The sequence below is a fragment of the Taudactylus pleione genome, unplaced genomic scaffold (assembly GCF_031769625.1).
Source record: "Taudactylus pleione unplaced genomic scaffold, aTauple2 ptg000151l, whole genome shotgun sequence".
Taxonomy (NCBI): domain Eukaryota; kingdom Metazoa; phylum Chordata; class Amphibia; order Anura; family Myobatrachidae; genus Taudactylus; species Taudactylus pleione.
This window is the reverse complement of record NW_028284553.1, coordinates 7,805,630-7,822,181: the sequence shown is the minus strand read 5'-3', so window position 1 is coordinate 7,822,181 and position 16,552 is coordinate 7,805,630.

The window sequence follows — 16,552 nt, the reverse complement described above, 5'->3', positions numbered from 1 at the left end:
CTAGCCACTCCACGTAGCTCCCATGCTACCATCAGTCTCTAAATGGTTTCCCAGCCGCACCAAGTAGCTTCTGTGCTACCATCCATCTGGAAGCCCATCTACTGATACCCCGTCCAGCTCAGTAAGCCTTCCTGCCAGTCCCAGTCCGGTTCCTCCAAGTTCCTTCTGGTCCCACTCCAACATTTCAAGTTTCCATTTCCAGTCATTCATCATCAAAGGCAGTTCTCACTGCTACCCAATTCTTATGTTAAAAGAGCTATTCACGTTACCCATGGTTCCAGTCAAATCGGTCTCCGCTGAATGCGGTTCATCACCAGAGTCGGGTAAATCACAAACACCAATTGTGACAATTTAGATTCTGGGAACAATATACATATTCAGGAAATGGGTGTGTGAAGGGGAGTAATGTAATAAGCATTAATAATTATAGGAGCGTGGCCTGGAGTAGCATGGCATAGGATGAATTTGGCAGCTTTCCCGCTTTCATCCAGTTAAAAAATCCTGTTTGTATGGACATACTCTCTCTGGCTATGGTGTAGCAATGAGGTATTCTTTCCTGCATCTCCTGAGGTTCACCAGCGGGCTCTTTGTCCAGTGCCTACTTACCTGTCGCATGCTGATCTCTGTTGCTGGGTCCCATGTTGTGGTGTTCCTGGCTCTAACAGGTGTTCTCTTGTGCTGTGTGGCTCCTTCCTGCTTTCTGGCAGTGACCTCCACTGGCCCAGCTGCGCTGCTTCCTGCATGTTGCTCCTACAATTTCTTTTAGGCTGTCCTGGTGACATGGGATGTGCTGGCGTAAATGTAAGTTTACCATCTGCTATTTGGGTTTGGGGGAGTTGGGGGTTTGTAGGTAGATTAGTGTAGTTTAGGGGAGGATGGGTGTTAGGTAATCCAAAGTATAACTAGGTTGGGTTTGGTTATACAAGGTGGGGGTTTATGGTGAGGTTTCTTTTGGGTGTATTTGTTATGTTTTGTTATTTTGGCAGATATTGGTTTGTGTAATATACAGTTAATATATTTAGGATTTTACTGGCTGCATATTTACATATTTTTTTGCCTCTTCTAATTACCTTGGGTATCAAGATACGTAAACCCGAATGGTGCCTTTGGGTTCTTGTATGCTCCTTTACTAGGGGATTTTGAGTATATCCTGTTTAGTCTAATAGTTTTTGTAACAATATATTGGTGTAAAACCATTTGTATGCTGCATTTTATGTGTATTCCCTGCCATGATTAAGTTTGCTTTCTTTATGTTATTTGTTTTGTTTATAATCTAAAATTTCAATAAAAAAGATTGAATTTAAAAAAATCCCACTAATAATTATTAATAATAATTCATTGCAATAATGTGTTTCGGATATTTAATCACACCTTGCTCTCTAATTTTAATTACTGTAATTTACTATTTTGGGGCTTAATAGTTTATTAAATAATGTAATTTCCATTGCTAAATTTCAGAATTCATCATTATAGTGAAACTTATAATCACCATGAAGATTATACATGCCTAAATTCACAAGCATTGTTTTTAAGTTGTCATTAACCACTTGCCTGGTGTGGTCGCATCTGATGCAACCAGTCATAAAAGACCAGTGGGAGGCTGCTGGAAATCTTCCTGCATCCGCCAATCTAAGAGGGACTGCCCAGTCCCTCTATACCAGCAGCTCCACCTCCATTGTGTCCCAATTACTGCTGGCCACAATGATTGGGCAGTTCAGCTGTACCCAGTAGCTGAAGAACAGCCGCAGCTTAGGTAGCAGCATATTCACTCAGTGTGTCCCAATCACTGTGGACAGCAGTGATTGAGCTGCACCCCTCTCTATGCATACCTGGCAGCTGCTCCTCTATGCATAGAACAATAAGTGCTCCCGTCGGTCTCCCCTCTGTGCACACCCGGCAGATGCATAGAGGAGCAGCCACTGGGAATAATAAGCACTGCCTGCCAGCCCCCCTCTGAACACATGGTGGCTGTATAGAGGAGCAGCCACCAGGAACAATAAGCACTACCCAACACCCCCCTCTGAACACCTGGTGGCTGCATAAAGGAGCAGCCACTGGGAACTATAAGCATTGCCCACTGTGCCCCCCTCTGAACACACAATGGCCGCATAGAGAAGCACCGCTGGAAACATTTACACTGCCTGCCCCCCCACCACCCCTCTGAAAACCTGGCAGCTACAGAAAAGAGCAGCCACCAGTTAAAGACATACTGCCCATCACCCCTCCCCCCTCTGAACACCCAGCAGCCGCAGAGAGGAGCAGCCACTGGGAAAAGTCACAATGCCCGTTTTCCCCCCCTTTGTACAATAATCAGCAGTAGAGAGGAGCAGCCACTGGGAACAGTCACACTGCCCATTACCCCCCTCTGTACAATCATTAGCTGCAGAGAGGATCAGCCACTGGGAACAGTCACATTGCCTGCTGTTTCCACCTCTGAACACCTGGCAGCTGCAGAGAGGAACGGCCACCAGGAGAATTCAGTGCTGCCTGCTGTCCCACCTCTGTGCACAGAAAAATCTTCTTTTTTTTTTCCCATCGATGGCAGCCCAAAGGCCACAGCCTGTGCATGTGCAGAGCTCAACAATCAGTTTCTAAACCATTGATTGTTTTCGAACAATAGTTTAAAACCATTGGCCAACAATGGTACAGCTGTTGATAACCATTACTTAAGTATTCCATGCAAATTACTATTTTTATTGTGTACTGTGTTTAAAAATATAATAAAAGTATGTTGGATAAGTTTTAATTAGATGTTCTTGATCTAATGCAATCATAAAAAATTACATTTTCTGAACGTTTTTTGGAAAAAACAGTAGCCAGTTAAGTGGTTAGAACCATATCCATAAATGTATTTTGCAGCAGTCTTAAACGCTCTAGCATTTCTAAAATATATTCTAAAAACTGGTCTACATAACACCCTGTTCACAAATATTGAGATACATTTGGACAAATGATCCAAATTGGGCAAACGATTATCAACCTTCACCTATTTGACACTCACAGGCATAAGAAATTTGGGTCAAGAATTTGCCTGCAAAACAAATTGATTCCCTTGCACCCAATTTTGATTTGCAATGGGTATCCAGATACCTGCAGAATACAACTTTAAAAACCTGTTCCTGAAGCTGTGAAAAAATAGAGCACACCCCCCAAAAAAAATCTCTCACCCAATAGAACTAGACATGTTGAATATGGATTTAAAAAAGTGGGTATTAAAAATATTGAAATGTTTTTGAACTAATCCCATTTTTGAGAATTAGACTCTGGGGTAAATGTGATAGGGTGTGGAGTTCTGACATCAGCAAGTCCTGTGCAAAACTGCTCGATGTTTTAGAAAAGCAGTTATTTACCAGGCAAAATCCACCTGGTTTTGCCTGTGAAATAACTGCTACTTGAAAACATCAGGCACGGGACTCGCCAATGTCAGAACTCTGCAGCCTATTACAATAACTACTTTGTCTGCTGATGTTACGCCTGTGTTATGACAGTACTAACAGTCTGCTTCTCCATTTGTTTATACCAAATTGCAATTCAAATAAAACTCTATACCATAGTGTTATTATAACATCAAAAGAGGATGTACAGCATATTTACCCCAATTGGCAGGTAAGGCATCCTACGAGAGGATATGTATGCTCTCTCCTGAAAAATCATATTGTTAAAAGTATACAAAAAAAAGAAACTGTTAAATGTTATTCATGCATATGTTTGTTTATTAACTGCTATATAACTACAATATTTCTATACATTTGGCCTGATAAGAGAAAATGTGACCTGTGGTGTGTGTGTGGCCAGTGCCACTTGAGTGTGTACCCCACTATACTATGATCTACCCAAATTCAAAAAATTAGAGGAAAGAAGAAATTACATGTTAATACTTCAAATTTATTTTTAATGATCTATGGCCAACTGTGTGGCTGGTGAAATTGCTGTCATAAATATGGGCCTATTATTATGTAGAGGTCTAGATATGTTGTCCTATCTGCCCCATGGTTAATCTGGCCCTGTTTGTAAATGGGTTCAATTCAAGGTACACATAACACACCTACACTCCGCTCTCAGGAGATGCCTAGAAGAGGGCCCAGTTTTACAGGGAAATAAAGATTTAGGTTTAGCTTTGCAGGGATCTGTTCTTCTAGTGTTTATTAAATATACATTTAAACTTTGTATCTCTGTAGCCTTACTGGTGATAAGTCCAATTTCTTCTCATTTATAATATAATTCTCAATTATTCCTTTTCACTTAGTAGATAGATACAGAAATGTACTTTATCATACATTTTACTGATGTTATTGTTTTACATTTGTGTAATTGTATAAAGTGTCTGTTACTACTTTACTTAAGTCATACCAAATCTCTTTGTTTACCATTATATGCCGTACTGTACCTGCTTCTGATTATGGTTACATAAATGATATTCAAATTCCTAAGTATGTATTATAAATACTGTATACTCTCCTTTTACTCCTTTAAAATAAATATTTTTGTTATGCCTATTTTTATTATTGTTGACAAACAAAATCATTTTTTGACTAATGATTGATAAAAGGAACTTACTTACATCAATCTGAATACGGCTTAACCACAAATGCCCCTTTCCTATACATTACTAGTATTTCAGCAGCCTTTCATTAAAGCTATAAATTGTATATTCATCACTAGTATCATAATAATGAGTTGCTCTAACTGTAATCATTCTTGTCTGCTGTCTATCTGCTAACTGGGATCTGACCAGTTTCTTTTTGTTTCTCTGCACACATTAGTATATTTCTATGAATTTCTACATTCCCCATGTCACACATATTGCTGGGTTATTAAAGCCTAACTAAATGCATAAGGTAGGAGGTTATTCCTGAGAGGATTACAGCCACTGGGCCTGATTAAGAGGTGGATGCAGTTTTGATTTTATTTTGCAAGTGGGAAATGTTTTGACTATGTCACATACTTCAGAGCATACTTGCCGACATTCAGCTCCCTCCTTCCGGGAGGGAGCTGAATGCCTGCATTCTGAGGGGGGCGTGGCCTGGCTATGATGCCATTTTGGGGGCGGGGCTGGGGCGTGACCGCACAATCACATCATTGTGGCCCCGCCCCCTCTTCACAATGCCAGAAAAAAGGCATTGTGAAGCAGGGGGCGGAGCCACGATGACGTAATTCAGCGCGAATCGCGTCATCGGGCCCCCCGGCAGCGGGGGTTTTTACTAGTAGTCTGGGTGGTCGGGAGAGGCATCCGATATTCAGGAGGCTCCCAACCAAATCGGGAGGGTAGGCACGCCTGCGTCAGAGCCGCACTGCACATGTGCTGCAATGGACTAGCAACAGTGGTGGAAGCAGGGTAATTGACAGACAATGAACATTTGGGGTGGCCTCAGTACAAAATATGGTGGCTGCAACTTTTGCATAACTTGTCAGATCCGGAGCAGCGATTTTCTTTGCGTCTACCTCTGAAATAGGCCCAATGTCTCATTTGCAGGAATCAATCCCAAAACTTCAGTGCTGCAAGACAATAATGCTATTCATTACACCATCCCTGCTGCCCAGAAACTGCATACCTCTATTAATAAAAGGTCAATAAACCCTTTTGCTGGAGAAAACACGGGTTTTCATAGGTAAAAGTTGTTGCATTCACATCACACTAATAAATGAATGTGATTACCAACAGGGGCGTCGAGAGGGGGGGAGCAGGTACAAATTACCTGGGCCCAGGCTTGCTGGAGGGGCCCGGCGGGGGCCTTGATTTGGCACTGCCCCCCCTCCCTCCTACATTGCAGCAGCCCAGCTGTGTGCTGGGCTGCAGTGGGAGTGCTCGCAGCAGCTGGAGCAGTCTCCTATGCCTATGGGGGGAGCGATCATGCTGATCTTGACCCCCATTGGCTGTGCGCCAGGCTGAGGGGCTCACAGTGCCCCCCTCCCAGTGAAGTGGCACTGCTAAAATGCTTTTTTTATTCTGTGTTTTTTTCCTAAGTGGACATGGCCACGCCTCCCCTGATTAGGCCATGCCCCCTGTCACCCGGGCCCGCCGCGGTTCTTGGCTGCCCTGGTTACCAATAGCAATAATCACCAGTGGAAAAAAAATATTTTTCAAAGTCTAGCACTTTTCCAACTGTGAAGTGCTGGATGTGCATGTATTTCTGCCAAACATATGCTATGGACAGCACTAATACTCAGTGTTATTGTACAGTTTAAAATAATTGTTGAGACTATTAGTATTTCTATTCTTAATAAATGTATACCTAACATCAGTCATTATAAATATGTGCCCAATGTGCCTGCCCCCATAAATTTGTCCTAAATATATCTGTCGATATAAATGTGTGCCAAACATCTGCCCCTATAAATGTGTATCCAATGTATCTACCCTATAAATGTGTCCCTAGTGTATCTGTCCATATACATGTGTGCCCAATGAGTCTACCCCCCTAAATGTGTCCCTAGTGTTTCTGTCCCTGTACATGTGTGCTCAATGTGTATAACCAATAACCCCATAAATGTATCCTGAGTATATCTTTCCCTATACAAATGTGCATAATGTGTCTACCCCATTAATCCTAAATGTATATGCCCTTGTACATGTGTACCCAATGTGGCTACCTCCATAAATGTGTCCTAAGTGTATATGCCCCTGTACATGTGTGCCTAAACTCACAAACGTGTCCTAAGTATATCTGTCCCAATAAATGTGTGCCAAGCATCTGCCCCTATAAAAGTGTGTCCGATGTAACTACTATATAATACTCCTTTTACACCGACTTTACAATCTCGGGGTGATGCACTTGAATGTGCATCAACCCAGGATTTTTGTGGGTGTAAATATATCAACCTGGGTCCAGTGACCCGGGGATATGACCCGGCTGGATTGCATGGTTGAGTATGTGTCATTCCTGTGTCACCCTGCAGTGTAAACTGCGCAAACCAGGTCACGATAACACGGAGCTCACCGCATGCTGCCCGATTGGCCAGCTTCAATGGTGCTTGCAGTTGACATAATCCAAACGTCCACTGCCAGGCCAACAATAAAGGAGCAGCACACAAAATCCGACCTCTGTGCCTCCAGACCGCTTCTGAGTAAGGTAAGGGAGTCTTGGAGGGGGAGGGAGGGTAAGAAGCACTGCAAACAATCACTGGAGAGCCGGGTCAGTGCTGAACGGGGCTGACCTGGGTGCTGCAGTGTAAAAGGAGGTCTGTCCGGGGTTTGATATGGGTTAGAAATGTGTTCCATCCTGGGACAGACCCGGGACTTTGGTGTAAAAGGGGTATAAATGTGTCCCTAGTGTATCAGTCCATGTACATGTCTGCCCAAAGTTTCTACCCCAGCATAAAGGTGTCCTGAGGGTATCTGCCCCTGTACCTGTGTGCCCAATGTGTCAACCCCCATAAATGTGTACTGAGTGTATCTGCCCCTGTACAGGTGTGCCCAATGTCCAGAGTGTATCTGCCCCTGTACATGTGTGCCCAATGTGTATATCAGTCCCAATAAATGTGTGTCCAATGTATCTACCATATAAATGATTTCCTAGTGTACCTTTCCCTGTACAAGTGTGCCTAATGTGCCTACCCCCATAAATGTGTCCTTAGTGCATCTGTCCCTATACAAGTGTGCATAACGTGTCTAAAACATATATTTGTCCTAAATTTATATGTGGCTACATCCATAAATGTGTCCTAAGAGTATCTGCCCCTGTACATGTGTACCCAATGTGTCACCCCTATAAATGTCCCTATAAATGTGTGCCAAGCATCTGCCCCTATAAAATTGTATCCAATGTAATTACCCTATAAATGTGTTCCTAGTGTATCTGTCCATGTGCATATATGCCTACCCCTTAAATGTGTCCTGAGTGTATATTTCCCTATAAGTATGTGTGCCCAATGTTTCTACCCCATTAAAAATGTGTCCTGAGTGTATCTGCAACTGTACATGTGTGCCCCTATAAAAGTTTGCATGATTTATCTACTGTTCCTATATATGTGTGCATATGCCTCTGTACATGTGTGCCCAATGTGTCTACTCCCTTTAATGTGTCCTAAAAATTATCTGATGTAATTACCCTATAAATGTGTTCTTAGTGTATCTGTCTTGTACATGTGTGCCCAATGTGTCTACCCTGATTAATGTGTCCTAAGTGTAACTGACCCTGTACATGTGTGCCAAAAGTGTCTAACCCCATAAATATGTCCTTACTGTACCTTCCCCTGTGTCAGGACCTGGGTTTTTTTTTTACCCAAGTTTGAATCAAGAGTCGAAGCAGGAACAGTCTTGCTAAACTGAAAGGCATCTGTTTTAATGGGAGTATTTAGATTCATGGAATTAAACAAATATATAAATACTGTGGTTGAACTAAGGATACATTTCTGGCAGGGAATAAAAGTCCAATTGCTGTGGATCTGTGAAACAAGTGTCTGATAATAAATCAAATCCAATAGATGTGAAGCAGAGAAGCAGGTGTCTGGTAATGAATTAATTCAATTGATGTGAGGCAGAGAAACAGGTGCTTGGTAATGAACTGACAGAGAAGAATTTCCAATAGAGGTATGCTAAGGATCAGAGGGCCTGATTCAGAGCTAGACGCTCTGACAGAGCGCTCGCTCTGAATCAGGGTAGGCCTACCTAAAATTGGAGCTGCCTCCTGGCCGCTCCCATAGCTGTGGGTGACCACCCACAGCTTATGCGAGTGGCCAAAAAGATGGTAACGATGGTCAAGACCATCGCGACCATCGGGCTTGTGACAAGACCCTTGTGGTAGGGTCTTGTCTGCCACAAGCCCAGAGTGCTTTTGGCTCTATCAGAGCCAAAAACACTCCCACTGACATCACTAGTGATGTCAGTGGGGCCGGACCCAGATAGTAGGCGTTCCCATGGGAACGACTCCCTCTGGGCAGCTACGCCCCCGGCACGCCCACCAAAGGGGGCATGCTGTCACTCACCATCAACAGCACGCCCCCTTTGGTGCGAGACCCGGAGCGATGGCTTCCCCGTCGCTAGCCGGGTCTCGTGCATGCGCACGACGGAGCAGCATCCATCATGCGCATGCGCACTTGGGCAACATCGACCCGCTTGCGAGAACTCAGTGCTCACGAGCGGGTCTGAATCAGGCCCAGAGTTCTGTAAACTGCAGTGGGTTCTGAGTGCATGCGGCTGTTCATTAACAAGTGGAGGGTGAGTCATGGGGTATAGCTGGTGCAGGTATCCTGGGAACTGTCTGGAATGCTGACAGGAAGCAAACTAGACACTGCTAAGACTGCAATATACCAAGGCTAGGGAGCACAGAGAACTCTAACACAGCAAGGGTGAGAACATGTTGCACTGGCAATTAGAGGGTGTGCTGAATACCCTTAAGTACCATGGGAAGGTGCAAGATAGGTTGCTAAGAGTCACATGCAGAGCTTCTTCCTAATTGGCCCATTCAGGTCACATACCCAAAACCAAGATGGCTTGTAGCAAAAAGCGGATTTTGGTGCCTGCATGGCCATAACTGTGCAGGATATGTTAATGGTTTAAACATGTAACTTGCCTTTTTTAACTTTATATGTAATGTCTTTTGTATGTGGATAGGTACCAAAGCTCCTCTGAACTAATTCCCTTTTGAAGATCAGCAAATAAGGTCATAGGAAGGTCTGTCTTCCTGGGCCAGCCATAAAACTGTTTCAATGTTTAGAACATAAAGAAAAATGTTTGTGCAACATCTAGCCAGGCCCATGATAAGCTGTCATTAAGAGCCCTGTGTCCTGTTCCTGAACAGAGATCAAAGCAGGACTGCTTATACCAGAGACACACAGTCTTCAAAAGGTGTGGATTCCCTCACCTAAGTCCAGGGGTATGTTTATTGACATAAGTCTTGGAGCTCAAACAGGAGAGAATGAACAGTGACCTAACCCCTGCTCAAGTGACCAAGAAACCCTGTGTTACAGTCACCTAAGCAATGGAAGGGTTAAACTATCAAAATGGAAGGTTAGTATTCCCCCACAAGGGGGGTGAGGGGGAAATAGCTGGGCACACAGGGATAAAATACAGGTTCACTGGACATAAGGTGTGATTCTCTGCTTGAGGTTGTTGACAAGACACAGGGCACCTGAATTCGTCATTGGGAAGGCCTGATCCCAAAGCTGTTCTATCCGTCGCGATCTGAATGGTCTGTTTTCTTCCATATTATTATTTCCTTTGCTTTACTTGAATTTGTGATTAACTGTATTTCTGACTTTTTGTAACATCCTTATAACCTTTGTAATTTTTGTACAGAAGCTTTGAAGATATTTCTTGAAATAAACTAAACTAATTTTAGTTCTTGGAATCTTTGTTTTTATGACCCAAATGCCTCATGTTTGGCATGTTACCTATGTTTAAATATTGATAATTTGTGTGTACAGGTGAGAGCAGAAGCTTGCCTTGCTCTTTAGCATTAAATTGGTCTCCTGCTGGTGGCAGATACCGGAGTTAATAACTACACGCACTGAGGGACCGATGTAAGGTCACGGCAGCGACTCTCAGATTGTCATATCTGAGAAGAGTCGTCACGGCGGTTCATAACAATTTGTTCATAGTGGTGGGATAATAAAAAGTGTTTTAAGTGAAAAAAGGAGTAATCTGAGGGAAGAACTCAATTTCACCAGATTCTAGAACTCAAAGCTTATATTAGTAAATAGTCACACAGTGAAAGCAATTTCTGTTTTGCCAACCCTGTTATTTTTATTTTAGTGAATGATGGCCACAAAGTACAAAAAGCTCAAGAAGGAAGAGCTGGGTGCATGGTGTGTGCAGAAAGGTCTGGTCTGGATGGATCATTCTAATAAGAGATTGATCCGGGATCTAGTAGACAGAGCATTAGGATGTCAGAGAGTCGGTACTGGAAAGGAGTGCATCAGCAGGGGCTACTGCATTAGCATGGGATGTACCCTGTACTGGGGTTTTACTTACTGCGGAAAGAAATAGCAGAAAGTTGGACTCTGATGTGAACTCTGTTATCAATGTGAGGCCTGTCACAAGCGTGGAATTTAGGAGCTGTGTTCCCGGACTGGGCCTTGGATCTGTATTATTTGGGGCAGACGCTCGCTGGAGGAGGCTTGGCTTAATGAAGTTTCTCCGCATGAGAGGGTGCAGCGGACTGACAGGGGTTTGAGGAATGCGGCAGAAACGAGATAGCTAGGAAGCTGCGTGGAGCGGCTGGATAGCCTAGGGTAGACGTTGGTAGCTGAGTGGCTACGTAGAGCGGCTGGATAGCCGTGGGTAGACGTTGGTATCTGAGTGGCTACGTGGAGCGGCTGGATAGCCGTGGGTAGACGTTGGTAGCTGAGCGGCTACGTGGAGCGGCTGGATAGCCGTGGGTAGGCATTGGTAGCTGAGTGGCTACGTGGAGCAGCTGGATAGCCGTGGGTAGGCGTTGGTAGCTGAGTGGCTACGTGGAGCGGCTGGATAGCCGTGGGTAGACGTTGGTAGCTGAGCGGCTACGTGGGGCGGATGGATAGCCGTGGGTAGACGTTGGTAGCTGAGCGGCTACGTGGGGTGGCTGGATAGCCGTGGGTAGGCGTTGGTAGCTGAGTGGCTACGTGGAGCGGCTGGATAGCCGTGGGTAGACGTTGGTAGCTGAGCGGCTACGTGGAGCGGCTGGATAGCCGTGGGTAGGCGTTGGTAGCTGAGCGGCTACGTGGAGCAGCTGGAGCGCAGTGGGAAGGCTACTTAGCTAAACTAAGAAACTAGTTGCACTGGCAACTTGTGTGAGCATTGGGGATCCTTTTATAGTGGACACTGGGAGCTGACAGGCTGAGAGAGAAGGAGAAGGCTCCTCATTGGTGGAAGTGGGGTCACATGGGCAATCCAAGATGGCCGTGCCCATGGACCGGAGGACAGCGCTTCCTGGAGGTAGTCAGCGGGGACCAGCGGTGAGCAGGAGCCGGCGTGGGAGCAGCACAGCAGTGGGACCCTCCAGAGGACAGCAGCGTACAGCGCGGGTGCCGGAAGACAGCGCGGGTCAGCGCCCGCACAGGTAAGCGACGGGGTCTGATTCTGGGGTCTCCAGGCTGGCGTGTGACAGAGGCCCATGGAAGCTGCCTCAAATTTATATCTTACCCATGCGTCCGTGGAGCTGGCCAGAGCTGAGTGCCTGGCAGAGAGAGAGAGTTCCATAGAAGAGAGGAGTTCTGCAAAACACCAAGCTGAGGGAAAGAATGCTTTGGCTGGGGCTACTGCAGTAGTCTGGGATGTAACTTGTTCTGGATTGTCACTTACTGCGGAAAGTAATAGAGTAATGCCAGATGCAGATGTGGACTCTATTAGCAAACGGGCAAGGGTTGGAATATATCTCAAAGCTGGATCGATATCTAAACTCTGCTTTTAAGTACATGAAAGAGCCCAACCCAGCTATGGTACTGCAGCTTGTGGAGAGGTTCCATACTACAGAGGCTGCGTAGTGTATGGCAGCCATGGGCCAGGAGGCTGCTGAACACAGAGCTGCCATGGACCTGGAGGCTGCAGAGCATAAAGTGGTTCTGGTCCAATAAGAAAAGGAGGCTGATCACAGGCTCTAGTTGGAGTTAGCCAAACTCAAGCACCAGTCTGTGACCGGAGAAATGAATGGCAAGAGACTCCATGTGTGGGAATTTGATGTAGAAAGCCCAGCAAACACTAGCTGTGGTTTGGGCAATCAGGCAGCCCTGGACATTATAACAGACACTAGACAGAGATCTGACCCATCTGTTAGTTCCAGGGCAACTGTAGGATGTGTGGCAGCTAGGGAGGCTGCAGAGAGCCAATCCATTGCAGCACCAGAGGACCCATTTACCACAATGACTACGGAGGAGCTAACTAAAGAATGTCAGTTGCAAGGTCTCTCCTGCAGTGACAATACCCGCAGTGAGATGATCAGGCAGCTAATGCAGGCACAGGGCAATGCGTACAATGCCTTCAGCTCATATTGCGAGGCAATTCTGAATCCAGCTTATAATATGAGTTGTGTGGAACTGCGGCACTACCTTGAGGATTGTTTTGAATTTGCTCAGGAAGAGTTTGATTATTGGGGCTGGCTCGATACCCCATTCTGGCAACATCAGAGTTGCCAGGTGGATGCTGAAAGGTATTGACTGCAACAACTTCTTTCACCAGCTGAGGAAGCAACAACCCAGCCTACTAGGGTGCCCCACAAGGAAAGGTAACCCCACCAGCACCAGCTACTGTGGAATATGATACTGAGATATCTCATCCCAAGGTGCAGTGTGCACTGCTGAGACAGACTGTTGGTGCAAGCAGCATACCAACGCAGACTGCACAGAAATGGAAACTGGAGAAGGATGATTGTAAGGAGACTTTGTCTGTGAAAGAGGTGGGAGTGTCAGTGAATATTCCCTCAAATGTGTTAGTTGGGACTGACCTAGGTTGTTTGTGAACTACATTTGTGACTGAACCTGATGTACCTCATACAATGTTGCCAGTTTCTTCCACTAACATCATTCCTCCCCAGGTGGCAAGTGATCCCAATAAATCACCAATGTCTATATTTAAGAGTAGGGCAATGATGCCATGTAATGATGAACATGCTTGTGTTGATTTACAGGTACCCAATGAAAATGCACTAGATCAGGTTAATGTGGTTAACACTGATACTGTAATGTCTTGCACCACTGTAGCCAGTAATATTACCAATGCATGTAACATGGTTAGGAACATATGTCTTTGTGTGGGAATTACCAAAAAAAGGCTGTAGGGGTTAATGATATGTCTGCTAAGGATGGTGCCATATGTGTTTGTGCAGTCAATACCTGCTCACCAAAAGCCCAGGCTTAGGGAGAGGGGAGACATACTGCAGCTCATCTCCCCCCTGACTGCCCTCCTGTAACAGTAATCCACATAAACAATACTCCCCCACTGAGAGTATATTAGAGAGTTTAGCCTTTCAAGCAGAGCAGAAGGCTCTAAGTCTATTGAACCATATGACTCATCTCAGGTGTTATGTGATGGTTTCAAATCTTGCCAAGATATGACTCTGTGTAAAGAACCTGAAATGCCCTGTTGTTGGGACTTATGCAAGGAACCCGATATAGTGTGGAATGATGAATATACCCTTAATAGTGATATGTTTAGGGAGAATACTGTCACACATGCTATTGGGTTAGCAGGTAAAACTGTTTCCCCCTAGTTTGAGAGTATCTGGACTTGGAAGCAGGCCAAAGCATTAGGGAGGGGAGTTTGCTTACTAATGTTTTGCTGGGGACAGATCTGGGGAAATTGTTGAATGTTCAAGATGTATGTCCCTTTACCCTAATGTCTGCTAATTCTACTTCTCCTCAGGTACCTGTGGATGCCCATCCAGGCATGGGTAATGATACTAAGAGGAATGGTAATGGGTCTATGTTGAGAAATGGCCTGTTGAAACCGTTATGCTGTACTGAACTTTCCCCTGAGATGTCAAATACCTCTGTGAAGGTCTTTGGTATAGGTGATAATGTGTTTGCTGGTAAACATGTATCAGAGACAGGCAGTCAGAGTATGAGCTAGGACTGAGGTGATGTGATGCTGGGGAAGGTGTCAGTGGCCACTGAGGCCACATATCCTCCCAGGATTTTGGAGAGGGACCTGTGTGATTTTCAGATTCCATCCTAACCCCACCTCTTGCCATGAACTCAATCACACACAAAAACAGGTCTCCACCCACCTCTTGACACCTCTGTGACAAGTTTAGCTATTCAGATGGATCAAGGGGCTTACCCCTCCCTGGACTTCATAAGCATACAAACATATCAGCCTCTAAGTGCAGCCATTTATGACAAGCTGTGCTGGGAGGAAGATTACCTGTGCCAGGGAAGGGCCGGTGCCAACTCAGTACAGGGACAGGATAAGATTGTGTGTGAAAGGGAGGTTGCCATAGGTCTCACTGTATGGGATAATGCTGAACCTCCTCTCACCCATGTTGTAGACTTCCCTAGAAGCATGAACAGGGATTTGTTAGCAGCCATGGGTATACCAAAATTTGTGGCAATGGACACACTACAGGTAGCATCCTTGTCCACCAGATTGGAGCTCATTAGACAGGTTAACATGGGAAAAGAGGGGCCTGGTATAGTGTCATGTACTAGAATCTACTCTTGCAGGTATGGAGAATGATAGCCTAAAAATAGGGACAGAGGCGTCTGGTCCCCAAGACATGTCTAACCCTATGGTGAACAAGCCATGTTTCCCAAATGTGCCTGACGGGGCATGGATGAGCATCAGAAACAGCACCAGAAACAGCAGGTTGGCAAATGTTTCTGAGATGATTACTGAGGACGGAGACTTGTCCAGCCCCCTAGAGCTGCTAAAACAGGGCATGAAGGTAATGCCAGATGATAATGCCTTAGCTGACACTGCAAAGAAGTAGGGTATGTCAGTGTCTCTGCCTACATTTCTGAAACTCCTATTCCCTAAGCCAGCAACCCAAAAATAGTGATGACCACATTGTCAAAAATATGGTACCTGGGTGTGCTCTCTATCCTGACATAGGTCCCAGGGGACTAGACAGGGGCAATATTTGTTCTCGGGTGCTAGGTAGGGAAGTGGTAAGCCCCAGTCCTGTGAAGACAGGACAGAGGGACGAAGGCACCAGGTTCTGGGTGAGCTACAGGAGTCTGAGTAAGCCCACATTGTTTGATGCCTATCCCCAGCCCAGGATGGATGAACTGTTAGATCAGCCCATCCAAGTAGGGTACTGACAACAGTCAGGGCACAGCATTAAATACTGCGGTATGAGGTGCCAACTGTTCCCATACTGATCTGAAAGGGGGAGGTGTAGCGAAAAGTGGAATTTGGCACCCGCATGAGCATAACTGCACAGGATATGTTAATGGTTTAAACATGTAACTTGCCTTTTTTTAACTTTATCTGTAATGTCTTTTGTTAGTGGATAGATGACAAAGCTCCTCTGAACTAATTACCTTTTGAAGATCAGCAAATAAGGTCATAGGAAGGTCTGTCTTCCTGGGCCAGCCATAAAACTGTCTGGATGTTTAGGGCATAAAGAAAAATGTTTATGCAACATCTAGCCAGGCCCATGAAAATATGTCATTAAGAGCCCTGTGTCCTGTTCCTGTACAGAGATTAAAGCAGGACTGCTTATACCAGAGACACAAACAAGACTTCAAAAGGTGTGGATTCCCTCATCTAAATCCAGGGGTATGTTTGTTGACATAAGTCTTGGAGCTAAAAAAGGAGAGAGTGACCAGTGATCGAACCCCTGCTCAAGTGACCAATAAACCCTGTGTTACAGTCACCTGAGTAATAGAAGGGTTAAACTATCCCAAGGGAGGGTTAGTATCCCCCCCAAGGGGGGTGAGGGGGAAATAGCTGGGCACACATGGATAAAATATAGGCTCACTGGACAGAAGGTGTGATTCTCTGCTTTGTAATTTTTGTACATAAGCTTTGAAGATATTTCTTGAATTAAACTAAACTAATTATAGTTCTTGGAATCTGTGTTTATAAGCCTCATGTTTGGCATGTTACCTATGTTTAAATATTGATAATTTGTGTGAACAGGTGAGAGCAGAAGCTTGCCTTGCTCTTGAGCATTAAATTGGTCTCCTGCTGGTGGCA